The following is a 12,234-nucleotide window of genomic DNA, read 5'->3' as shown; positions in this document are numbered from 1 at the left end:
AGCTTGGACTTGTTAAACTCTTTAAAAAAACAAAAAACAGTATTATGCATTATTGAGGAAGGAGCGAGTGATAAATTGGTGGAAATAAAAAAAGTGTGAAAAACACTAGTGGTAGGAATAGAAGGACAGAGGTGACTAAGTGTTTTGCTGTTAATATGGTTTATGAATCACATAGCAATACACAAATACAGACACTCACACTGTCATAAGACCTGACAGGAGCATTTAACCGGCTGACCCCCACCCTTTAACCAAGCTATAATTCAATCTTGGCCAAAGTGTGCACAGATTCATTTCAGCACACACTCCTGAATAAATATCATTCTCAGACTACTTCTACGGCACATTAACAGTAAGCCCATTGGCATCAATCACCATAGCTTGGTTTGTTTGGCATCAGCTGAATACAGTCTCAACCATACACTGAGTGAATCTGAGGCCATGGTTTCTTTGATTTGGCAGATTACCCTCATCCAGTCATGCCTATTCAGTGGTGAACACTTATCCAAGACCTGGCAACCACACTTGAGTGTGTCTGCATGTGTATGAGTGGGCGGGGATCAAAATTATGTTTGGTCTTGCTGCAAAGGGCTTCAGGATGTTAAACATCCACAAATTAATTCTAACATCAGTCTGCTACACGCTTAAAAATGAAGGTTCCAAAAGCAGGTTTAAGGAGTAATTCCATAGAACCATTTTCGGATCCACAAAGAACCTTTCAGTGAACCGTTTTTAAAAGAACCGTTTTGTTTTTGTGTGAACCACATTTTAATAATCTGAAGAACCTTTTTTCCACTATTAAGAATGTTTTATTTTTTTTGCAGTGGAAAGATTCTATGAATGTTAAAGGTTCTTCATGAAACCATCAATGCCAATAATGTCAGGGACAGATACTAATATTTGAGGTATTTGGTGAAAGACTAGTAGGGTTGGGCAGTATGGTAAAAAATAACATTTCAACATTAATTAACATTAACAATAACATTTATTTTTCAGAACGTGTGACCGATTCAAGATAACAATGTCAATTTTTAACATTGTCTAGTCAACTTAAAATGTAACTACAACATGATTCAAGTAACATTCTCTTTATTAAAACTTGCAAAACTGCAAAATATTTCTTAGACAAAATGTAAACGCATTTCTGGAGGTCAACTCAAAAAGTCAAGGCAATTCAAATTAAAAATGACAAAGTACAACACCAGTAGTAGGCTGTTATTAACAGTAAACGTTTTGTAAAATATACAAAGAAAATAACAGCGCCAGCTTGTCACCATCCTGCAAACATGAATATCAAACATACAGTAGTTATTATTTACAGGTTGTTTAATTCCACTACACTGCTTTTCCAGTGTTTTTTCTATATAAACATGCACCTGATGGAGGCGTCTGACCATTGCGCTCGTGTTTCGCACGGCTTTCTAAAAATGTGGTGCTTAAGTTTAAAGAAGTTCAACTTGCGACTCATAACCTTTTCCTATTTCAATGCCCATGTCTCATTTTATTTTTCAATGCAAAAACTCATTCTTTGTAAATAGGCGCTTAAGACTGGTGATATGTTCCATCTTACAATTCTTCATAGAGCATGTCACATGTAAGCAATCATTCTTTCCTCCTAATTCTTATCACTGGTGTATTATCAACTTGTCTAATTGTAATGTTTGCTTATTCTGGTTGCAATTCTTCAATAAAAAAAAAAAAAAAGGGCAAAATATTACATATTCATCAAAAAAAAAAAATACACACATATATATATATATATCACCCAGCACTACTCAAATGAAATCCAATCTACAGCCAAACAGCTTTATTTTGCTGTACTTTTTTATGAGTATGCTTATTCATAATCACAAACTCCAGGACTTTCAACATCAAGCAGAAAATTATGATTAAATTGTTTGTGTGTGTGTCTGTGTGCGGCCCCATCATCCCAGAGGGTCTGAGGCAATCGGATCAACCCTCAGCTGAGCCGCCCAGGCCAGACAGAAAGGAGGGGTTTATGGTGCGAGCATGGTGGGGGAAGGGTGCCCAAGAAGAGAAAGTGGCACATACTCCCTCCCACATTACCATACAATAGGCTTGGGACACCCATGTCATCACACCACCGCCCTTATACAACGGGGCTTTGTGTTAGCGGTGAGCGCCATGTGATAAGATCACGTATATGCAGTGCGTTCACACTGGCTTATCACTATCTAATTAGTGAGTGCCAAAACAACATCTCAGATCAGATTCTGACGTAAACAAACATCCCATCTCTATGCATTATTGAGGAAGGAGCGAGTGATAAATTGGTGGAAATAAAAAGTGTGAAAAACACTAGTGGTAGGAATAGAAGGACAGAGGTGACTAAGTGTTTTGCTGTTAATATGGTTTATGAATCACATAGCAATACACAAATACAGACACTCACACTGTCATAAGACCTGACAGGAGCATTTAACCGGCTGACCCCCACCCTTTAACCAAGCTATAATTCAATCTTGGCCAAAGTGTGCACAGATTCATTTCAGCACACACTCCTGAATAAATATCATTCTCAGACTACTTCTACGGCACATTAACAGTAAGCCCATTGGCATCAATCACCATAGCTTGGTTTGTTTGGCATCAGCTGAATACAGTCTCAACCATACACTGAGTGAATCTGAGGCCATGGTTTCTTTGATTTGGCAGATTACCCTCATCCAGTCATGCCTATTCAGTGGTGAACACTTATCCAAGACCTGGCAACCACACTTGAGTGTGTCTGCATGTGTATGAGTGGGCGGGGATCAAAATTATGTTTGGTCTTGCTGCAAAGGGCTTCAGGATGTTAAACATCCACAAATTAATTCTAACATCAGTCTGCTACACGCTTAAAAATGAAGGTTCCAAAAGCAGGTTTAAGGAGTAATTCCATAGAACCATTTTCGGATCCACAAAGAACCTTTCAGTGAACCGTTTTTAAAAGAACCGTTTTGTTTTTGTGTGAACCACATTTTAATAATCTGAAGAACCTTTTTTCCACTATTAAGAATGTTTTATTTTTTTTGCAGTGGAAAGATTCTATGAATGTTAAAGGTTCTTCATGAAACCATCAATGCCAATAATGTCAGGGACAGATACTAATATTTGAGGTATTTGGTGAAAGACTAGTAGGGTTGGGCAGTATGGTAAAAAATAACATTTCAACATTAATTAACATTAACAATAACATTTATTTTTCAGAACGTGTGACCGATTCAAGATAACAATGTCAATTTTTAACATTGTCTAGTCAACTTAAAATGTAACTACAACATGATTCAAGTAACATTCTCTTTATTAAAACTTGCAAAACTGCAAAATATTTCTTAGACAAAATGTAAACGCATTTCTGGAGGTCAACTCAAAAAGTCAAGGCAATTCAAATTAAAAATGACAAAGTACAACACCAGTAGTAGGCTGTTATTAACAGTAAACGTTTTGTAAAATATACAAAGAAAATAACAGCGCCAGCTTGTCACCATCCTGCAAACATGAATATCAAACATACAGTAGTTATTATTTACAGGTTGTTTAATTCCACTACACTGCTTTTCCAGTGTTTTTCTATATAAACATGCACCTGATGGGCGTCTGACCATTGCGCTCGTGTTTCGCACGGCTTTCTAAAAATGTGGTGCTTAAGTTTAAAGAAGTTCAACTTGCGACTCATAACCTTTTCCTATTTCAATGCCCATGTCTCATTTTATTTTTCAATGCAAAAACTCATTCTTTGTAAATAGGCGCTTAAGACTGGTGATATGTTCCATCTTACAATTCTTCATAGAGCATGTCACATGTAAGCAATCATTCTTTCCTCCTAATTCTTATCACTGGTGTATTATCAACTTGTCTAATTGTAATGTTTGCTTATTCTGGTTGCAATTCTTCAATAAAAAAAAAAAAAAAGGGCAAAATATTACATATTCATCAAAAAAAAAAAATACACACATATATATATATATATCACCCAGCACTACTCAAATGAAATCCAATCTACAGCCAAACAGCTTTATTTTGCTGTACTTTTTTATGAGTATGCTTATTCATAATCACAAACTCCAGGACTTTCAACATCAAGCAGAAAATTATGATTAAATTGTTTGTGTGTGTGTCTGTGTGCGGCCCCATCATCCCAGAGGGTCTGAGGCAATCGGATCAACCCTCAGCTGAGCCGCCCAGGCCAGACAGAAAGGAGGGGGTTTATGGTGCGAGCATGGTGGGGGAAGGGTGCCCAAGAAGAGAAAGTGGCACATACTCCCTCCCACATTACCATACAATAGGCTTGGGACACCCATGTCATCACACCACCGCCCTTATACAACGGGGCTTTGTGTTAGCGGTGAGCGCCATGTGATAAGATCACGTATATGCAGTGCGTTCACACTGGCTTATCACTATCTAATTAGTGAGTGCCAAAACAACATCTCAGATCAGATTCTGACGTAAACAAACATCCCATCTCTCGGCCATGCGCAAAATTGTGTTTGCTCTAAACAAGTTTTAATTATAAGAAAGAGCAATCCACAAAATGGTCTTGAAACCGCATTGTTTGTGCATGTTTGAGCGCTCCTGGAAGAGTTTTAAATGGCTTCTCTGGAAGGAACAGTGAGGATTAATGAATTGTCTAGCTGGGCCACAAGAGAGAGCAGGATGGTTCATCTCCTGATTCTGGAGAAATCCGTCATGCAGCCACAGTTGGAACTGGAGCTAGAAAATGGTGCTGAATGGACTGACATTCAAATTCTCTATTAATTAATGGCAAATCTAAATCTAAGCTAAAATCTGTTGGGGTTTTTTCAATGTCACTTTTTACAAACTGATACAAGATCATCATTATGATTTCACCATTATTGCTGGAGCTGGACAAATAAAATAAAGAAGAGGCCAGGTAACACTGTGTTTAGCAGGGATTGTTGAAAAACTTTTGATTTAAATTAATGATTTAAAACATCTAAAATGGCAAAAATGTATGTATTGCAGTAGATTAACTACTTCAAAGTCTTAATTTTTTATTATTCACTGTGGTAGGGTATAAAAATTAACTTGCTTTCTTGATGCACTGATTAAAAATCTAATAATTTTAAATGTTTAAACATTTAAGAGTCAAGTTAAGTTACTTTAAAGTTTAGTAAATCAATAGTATAGGTCAAAAAAACATTTTAATATGCTAAATTAATTATTTTAAATACAAAAGATAATTAACAAGTATATTACTGGTGCCATTGTTTAGTTGGCAACCTGGCATGCAGAAAACTTTAATTTTTGTCTTAAGTAGTTGTTCTTGCTTATTCCTGCCTATATGCATTCGGAGATTTTAAGAATTTTAAGATTTTAAGTATTTTAAGAATCCTATAGATCTCTTAGATTTAAAACAGAATACAGATTTTCTGTTAATTCAAAAAAGTACATTGCTAGGAATGTCACATATTGCAATGCTATAAGCAAAAGAAATTAAGTGAATTCATTTATATTTTTAATATATATATATATATATATATATATATATATATATATATATATACACACACACACTTTAAAGTACATTAAATGATCTGTTCACCATGAAACAGGGCTCTCCGCTTCACTCTCCACTGTATTGCATGTAACACTGGCCATCAATGAAATCATAGTAATCACTGTCCCCTCAAGCTATAAACAACACTGTTCCTGGTTCTATGACACTATAAATGTCCCATTTTTTTGTCCATAGACGCTGCAGATCCTTTAAAGGCCTACCTTAGATTGTTATTTACTGTATATTCCCTGATCTGCCTGTTTACAGTTGAGCTAGTAAAGCACTTGGAAATATAACAGCCATTATCATTCCAATAAACTGTACACTGGATTGCAAGAAACTACCAAATCTAAAAAAGATAGTAGCTGTGTATGTGTGTGTGTGCTTTCCCTCCAACTTGTTTGTATTCATTTCTTTAATGCTGTTGAGGAACTTCTGAGGGCTGAGCCTGCTGTGTGACAGCTCAGTGATTCTAATTGGGTGTTAGTATTGGCGTGAGAGCGGGTGATTACAGCTGACAGCATCTCTGCCAGGCCCTTTGAAGCTATATACAGCACTTGTGCACTGAGATGCACAGAACTATGAAAATTCAGGCTGAGAGCTCTACAGGAAGTGCAAGATCTGTGGGTCTGTGAGGATCAGAACACTGTCTAGACAGACTGCATCTACTCAAAATGCAACGAGGGTGAAATTTACCATATTAGTTGTTGATATGATAATAAACGAGGCACTGTTCTTCGCTGCCTGTCATGTTTCATCCCAGTAGGGCTTAATTTTTTTTTTTTCTACACTAAATAGATGCCACTTATGAGGGCATTTATTCTAGTGGATATAGCACAAGATATCCAAATGTTTGTGTATCTCTTGCAATAACACATTTATATTGTTGTTTGGCAGGGTTAGGAACTTTGGTTACAAAATTGACAATTATTTACGTTCACCCAACAATGCAAGAAAATAAGAGAGGGAACCTGTTAAATAACTTATGGTGTATAATACAGATAAATAGGTGTTCATAAAATTATGCATATGTATAAGTATGCATATACAGTCACACAAACAAAACAAACTAATTCATTCATAAATCAATTCATTAATAAAGCAGACAAAGCCTGTATATAACAAATGGATCTCTTAGGAGAGAGAAGGAGAGGAAATGTTTTGGCATACACTCTTAAAAATAAAGGTGCTTAAAAGGTTCTTCACAGCGATGCCATAGAAGAACCATTTTTGGTTCCACCATTTAGTCAAAGGTTCATTAAAGAACCATCTCTTTCTTACCTTTTTATAATCTGAAGAACCTTCTTTCGCCACAAAGAACCTTTTGTAAAACAGAAAGGTTCTTCAGATGTTAAAGGTTCTTTATTGAACCATTTAGACAAAAAAGGTTCTTCTATGGCATCATGAAGCACCTTTATTTTTAAGAGTGTATGGCTATTTTACGCTACAGTTGAGGACAGTATTAAACAGCTTTTCAGCTGCTTCTGCCTTTCTTGTGAAAGGTGATATAGCCTATTGTAAGTGAGTGGCACTGTATGATGTGGGAAAGTTAGGTAAAACTTTGCATGTGACAGAAAAACTAAATTATAATTAGATTTTTTTTATCCTTGTTGATTAATTTACTAGTACATGACAAAAATGTAATCAGTTAACCCTAACTTTTAAATTGTCCATTGTCAACATCTAACATCTGTAAATGTTTATGTTTATATTTATATCAAAATATAATTATTGCAACCCTCCCCATCAGTTTTTGCTGTCTCAACTATTAGACTGCTATATGGTCAATATAAGCTGGTTAAGTACTGGTGGCTATACCATTCAGATACACTGCTAATGCACAGGATTGCCACAAAAATCTAATGAAAAGCTAAATATTTAATTCAGAAATTAAGAAAAATAAGAACTGTTTGCTGTATTAAGTCACCATAATTCAGCACTTTCATGACAGAGAGTGAATAAAATATGTGTAAGTGGGGACAGTTAAATCTGCTAAAAAATAATTTAAGGGACCTTTTACCACAGCTTAAGTAAATGCATGGTTGCAAGTTTAAAATTCTAATTTAATAATGAGTTGCCAACATTAATTTTGATTAATTATGTTGACATGATGTTGATAATTACATTAATCTAATATTGTGTGTAATGTTTTTTTTTTTAAGCCAACACATTCTTTTTAGACTGTAGATGTTTGTTTTTTGTACTAAGCCCTTCTTTTTTATGACAACCTCACACCAATCTTTTTCTTACACACTGACTGAGCTACAATATAAATATGTACACACACACACACACACACACACACACAAGGCTGTAATTATCCCAAGCAGTATTAAAAAAATTGACTGACAGCTTTAAGTACCACCTGAAATCACAATGCCAATGGCATGACATCATGCAAAAAAGTGGTTTGACAGTATAAAAATAGAGTCGAGACAGATGGCAGAATATTGCCCAGCAGGCTCAGACCACATTTACTCTGAATCTTCTCTGAACAATCCTAGAACCCTTTTACATCACTTGCATTATTCATGAGCAAGGTTTTCTTTGTTAAAAAAAGTATATTCGTGTCGTTTGATGGCACTGACTTAAAATCCCACAGGTCAAGCACTTCTCCTCAAGAGCAGTCACAACATAAGAAATGTGCCTCGGATGGAGAGAGAGTGTGTGTTTGTTAAAACAAATGACATCACTACAATACAGCATAAAAGTTTCCATGACGCCATAAGATTTTATTAATTTACATTTTCATCCCTCCGGATAAGACTGTGAGTAAGACTACCATGACTGTGGGATCCCTGTACATCATTAGCAAATTAATTCACTGTTGTTCACTAAACCTGTAAAATTAATGAAGCTGAATAAAAGCTTTCATCGAGATACTTGGCCTTTATTATATTGTGAATAGCGACTGTCATGCTTGTTGAAAACAGCTTTAGGACACGCTGACAAAGCAGTGGCTATTTATTTGCGTTCATCAAAATCATCATTTAATTTCACACATTCCGAAATGGCTTTAAGGCATTGTAGATGCACACTTGCTTCAAGAAGTGAATATTACGTCTCAAGTAGGGGTGACCCCGAATAGTCGACGATTCGATGCTTCGATTCGAGGAGCCTGATTCGACTCCCAATCTCATAGTCGAATATTCGCGGGGTGTTATGATCATGCCATTTTGGCTATATGGGGGTGCTCAATGTCTGATTTCACATCGAACTACCGGTTTTCTCCCAATAAGTTAATATATAGCCTATTATGATAATGCTGTAAATAAGAATCTGAAAAGAAAAACAGCTTTTGATAAATATTTTAACGTGCGTGAATAAATCCAACCACCCCTATTATAGATTTAAGTTTCACTTTCCATAATCCGTGACCGACAGAGAAGCATCTTGGCGGCAAGGATTTAAAACTTTAACAAGACTCAAACTGACACAGGCAGAGTGAAAGACTGGATTTTTTTTTCGATCAGGTAGGATACAAGTGATTTCAAAACATTTCAGCCGGTTTATATATATCGTGTATATTATTTATCTCGTATAAGAGTTACCTGCAGTAAAGCGCTTCATTGTACGGTGATTATCTCTTCAGCGCGAGCAGGACAAACAACTATGCAGAATATTAATGACTATGACTGGGACTGTCATATACACAGTTCCTGTGTTTCTGCACGTTGTTTTTTTTTTTGCAATTTGAGTGCCCTGAAAAAAAAAGTGAATGAAAATGATCTAAATAGCTTTCCAAAACATCTTTAAAGGTTTGGCACAAGCACACAACAGATGCACAATTCAGTGAAACATGAAATGTTTACACTGAAACAGCTCAGGACATCAATCAGAGGGTTTCTAGCCCAGAGGACATCATTGATCAAGAGGCAGGAAGAAGTGACATATTTCGAATGAGTACACAGAGCTATCATACTTTTGAAGATACGTGGCAAAGAAGACACAACAAAAGAAGCAAAAGATCAATAGTACACAGAATCTCATTCTGAATCCCACTTCAAAGTCCTTCTTCTGTCACTGAATGATTACCTTTCTAAAAGTGAAAACAAATCTTCAATTCTATGACATCATGACTTAACAAAAATAGTCAATATCTGCATGATATTTCTATTATTTCTTCAGAATGGCTGCTCTCTTTAGTAACATGAACAGACACTAACAATGCAATAACATTCTGGAATTAGGACAAAGTTATTTTCCTAAGGCAGGGGTGGGGAACGTTGATCCCGGAGGGCCACTCTCCTGCAGAGTTTAGCTCCAACCTTGTAAAACCCTGGAAAAAAATACCTAAGACCTTGATTAGCTGGTTCAGGTGTGTTTGATTAGGGTTGGAGCTGAACTCTGCAGGGACACCGGCCCTCCAGGATCAATGTTCCCCACCCCTGTCCTAAGGAGAACATAAAATATGAACATAAGTTATTTGCATTTCTCTCACTGAAATTGCCTCTCTCAGAACTGCATTCAAATGCCACATTTATTTCATAACAGGAATTTGGAAGTCCAACTCTGTTCTGTGGGTGACCGACACTGTGACCTATTCACTAAGACCATATGAAACATGATTTATCCAGTCTGCAACAATAGCTAAATAATGTTAGTGAGCATATGAATCCGCAAATCAAAGCGCAGAGAATCGATTTTACTTCTAAATTAGAGTTTATGCAGTTAACGAGAGTGTTTGAATGATGACCGCGGAGAAAGAACGAGGCAATCCCAAGTATTTAATTTCACTATGCACTGTAGCATGTCCCAAGAGCAAGATCAATGCAGTTTCCATCCAAAAACTGCCTCCAGGTCAAGCCGTGGCTTAATTTATGCACTCAAAGTAGTGTAATTACTTTTTTGATTTATGATTCCAAGAAGTTTTGATGCCACAGCTCTAATGATATGCCACAGCAGTTCAATTATACATTTTAATAAAAATCATATTGTGGCCAAATGTCAACAAACCATGGCACACACATTCATATAGGCATAAAAACTTCTTTATATACATTGGAAGTGCATCGCATGTCATGGTAGCTTATCTGCCTGCTGATCCACTTATGGAAACTAAAGATGAGAATTAATCCAGAGCACTCTGCCATCTGCTGAAGATGAATGATTTATCTATCTTAACCCCCACAAGCAGCCAGTTTTCATGTGATGCTGTCTGTGTTATAATCAAACTGTTCATATCACAGACTAATGAAGTCTCTATATCCACAGCCAGGTGTATCTTCCTGACCCTTCTCTCTTACCACCCTAGTAACTACTTCCATCTTTATTCCCAGTGAGAACAAGAAAATTCCAAAAGAAAAGGCCATCAACAATGAGAACTGGAAAGCTAGAGCTGAAATTCATTCATAGACAGAGCGAGCAAGTGATAAGGAGAGCTGGACTGGGTTTGAGAGAATCCCTCGCTGATGGTCCCCATGGGCAGTCTTTAAACACCGTTATTGCGAAGTGCTTCCTCACATGAGTGAAGTGGAAATAATTGATTTCCACAGAAAACGCTGAAGGACTGCACATCTGTTGAGCAGCTTCTGTAGGCTGTGTGTAAGGCATTTCATTGTGGGTGTTCACATTAACAGCTAAAACCAGCATCAGGAGAAACCAACACGCCTTCTATTAAAAGTCTATATGAATTGAATTCAGACTCTCTCGTATCAAGCCTTACGCAACCTCTTCAAACACATGGCATTTTGATCAACAGCTGGTTTGTAACTCGTATTCTGAGGCGATAACAAGAAAGAGGGGTGCAGTATGAGTTAAAAAGAGATCTTTTCGCATGCTCAGTGCCGCCCTGATTTCCTCTCTCTCTCTCAATCAGAAGTGGGTCAGTTATGGCAGGCAAGCAGTGCCTTTACTTAAAGAAGAGCTGCGGTTGCTCATAAGCACCATTTTGATGACACATATCCACTCATGCCCTAGCAACTAGCCTTATTCTTTAAACTCCCCCTTTCCCCACCTTATATTTGCTGCCTATTGTTCTTCAGCACGTCCAACTACAGCAATAATAGAAAAATGAAAGCATGAGAGTGGGCGTGTGAGTGGGAGAAACACTGCAGGGCTTATTTAAGACTAAACATCAAAAATATCGGACACTTCCTCTCACCTGCACATAAATTCACTGAATTTCTAATGAATCCCAATCAACATTCTCACATCTGGCATATAGTATTCTCATAAGTCATTCTTAGTGCATGCAACACCAGACGCCCTCTCCCACACGCCTCCCAAGCCAAACACATCACAAAAGCTATGGCTTTAAATCAGATGAGTGACAATCGTGTAAAGTAAACAGTTTAAGAGACAAAGGCAGTAAACAGCCTCACTAATCTAATCTGACCCGAGTACTGTTTTGTAATGGCTGCATTGTGGTGATAACCAGAGCAGCCCAATGATGGAAAGAAAGAATGAGCGGGGGAAAGAAAAGAGAGCTGTGACAAACCCTCATTATCCATAAAGACAAGCACAAAAAAAGCAAATGACACAAATGAGCGCACTGACAATTGCCAATCCCACAGACTGACTAGTGCACTTGAAACCACACCAGCACCAATTGATGGAAGCACTGATCTTTATCAACACCAGTGCAAATTGTGCTGCAGCCTTTAACAATACAACCACTGATTCTGAAGGCTGTAAAAAATATCATAAAAGTAATTAGTGGCAGTCAGAATTGTTCAAAAGAGCCTTGCCTGATTGAGATTGTAAACACG

At 37.0% G+C, this 12,234-nt stretch overlaps 1 protein-coding gene across 3 annotated transcripts in view; it reads right to left on the bottom strand.

The window, feature by feature from the left end:
- The window catches only part of gpm6ab (glycoprotein M6Ab), a 68,954-nt gene that overhangs the window by 32,276 nt on the left and 24,444 nt on the right, over positions 1-12,234 (bottom strand). The window lies entirely within an intron of this gene.

Source organism: Onychostoma macrolepis, chromosome 01, assembly GCF_012432095.1.
Source record: "Onychostoma macrolepis isolate SWU-2019 chromosome 01, ASM1243209v1, whole genome shotgun sequence".
Classification (NCBI taxonomy): Eukaryota; Metazoa; Chordata; class Actinopteri; order Cypriniformes; family Cyprinidae; genus Onychostoma; species Onychostoma macrolepis.
Note: the sequence above shows the minus strand (reverse complement) of the source record. Positions and strands in the feature narration are given on the sequence as shown.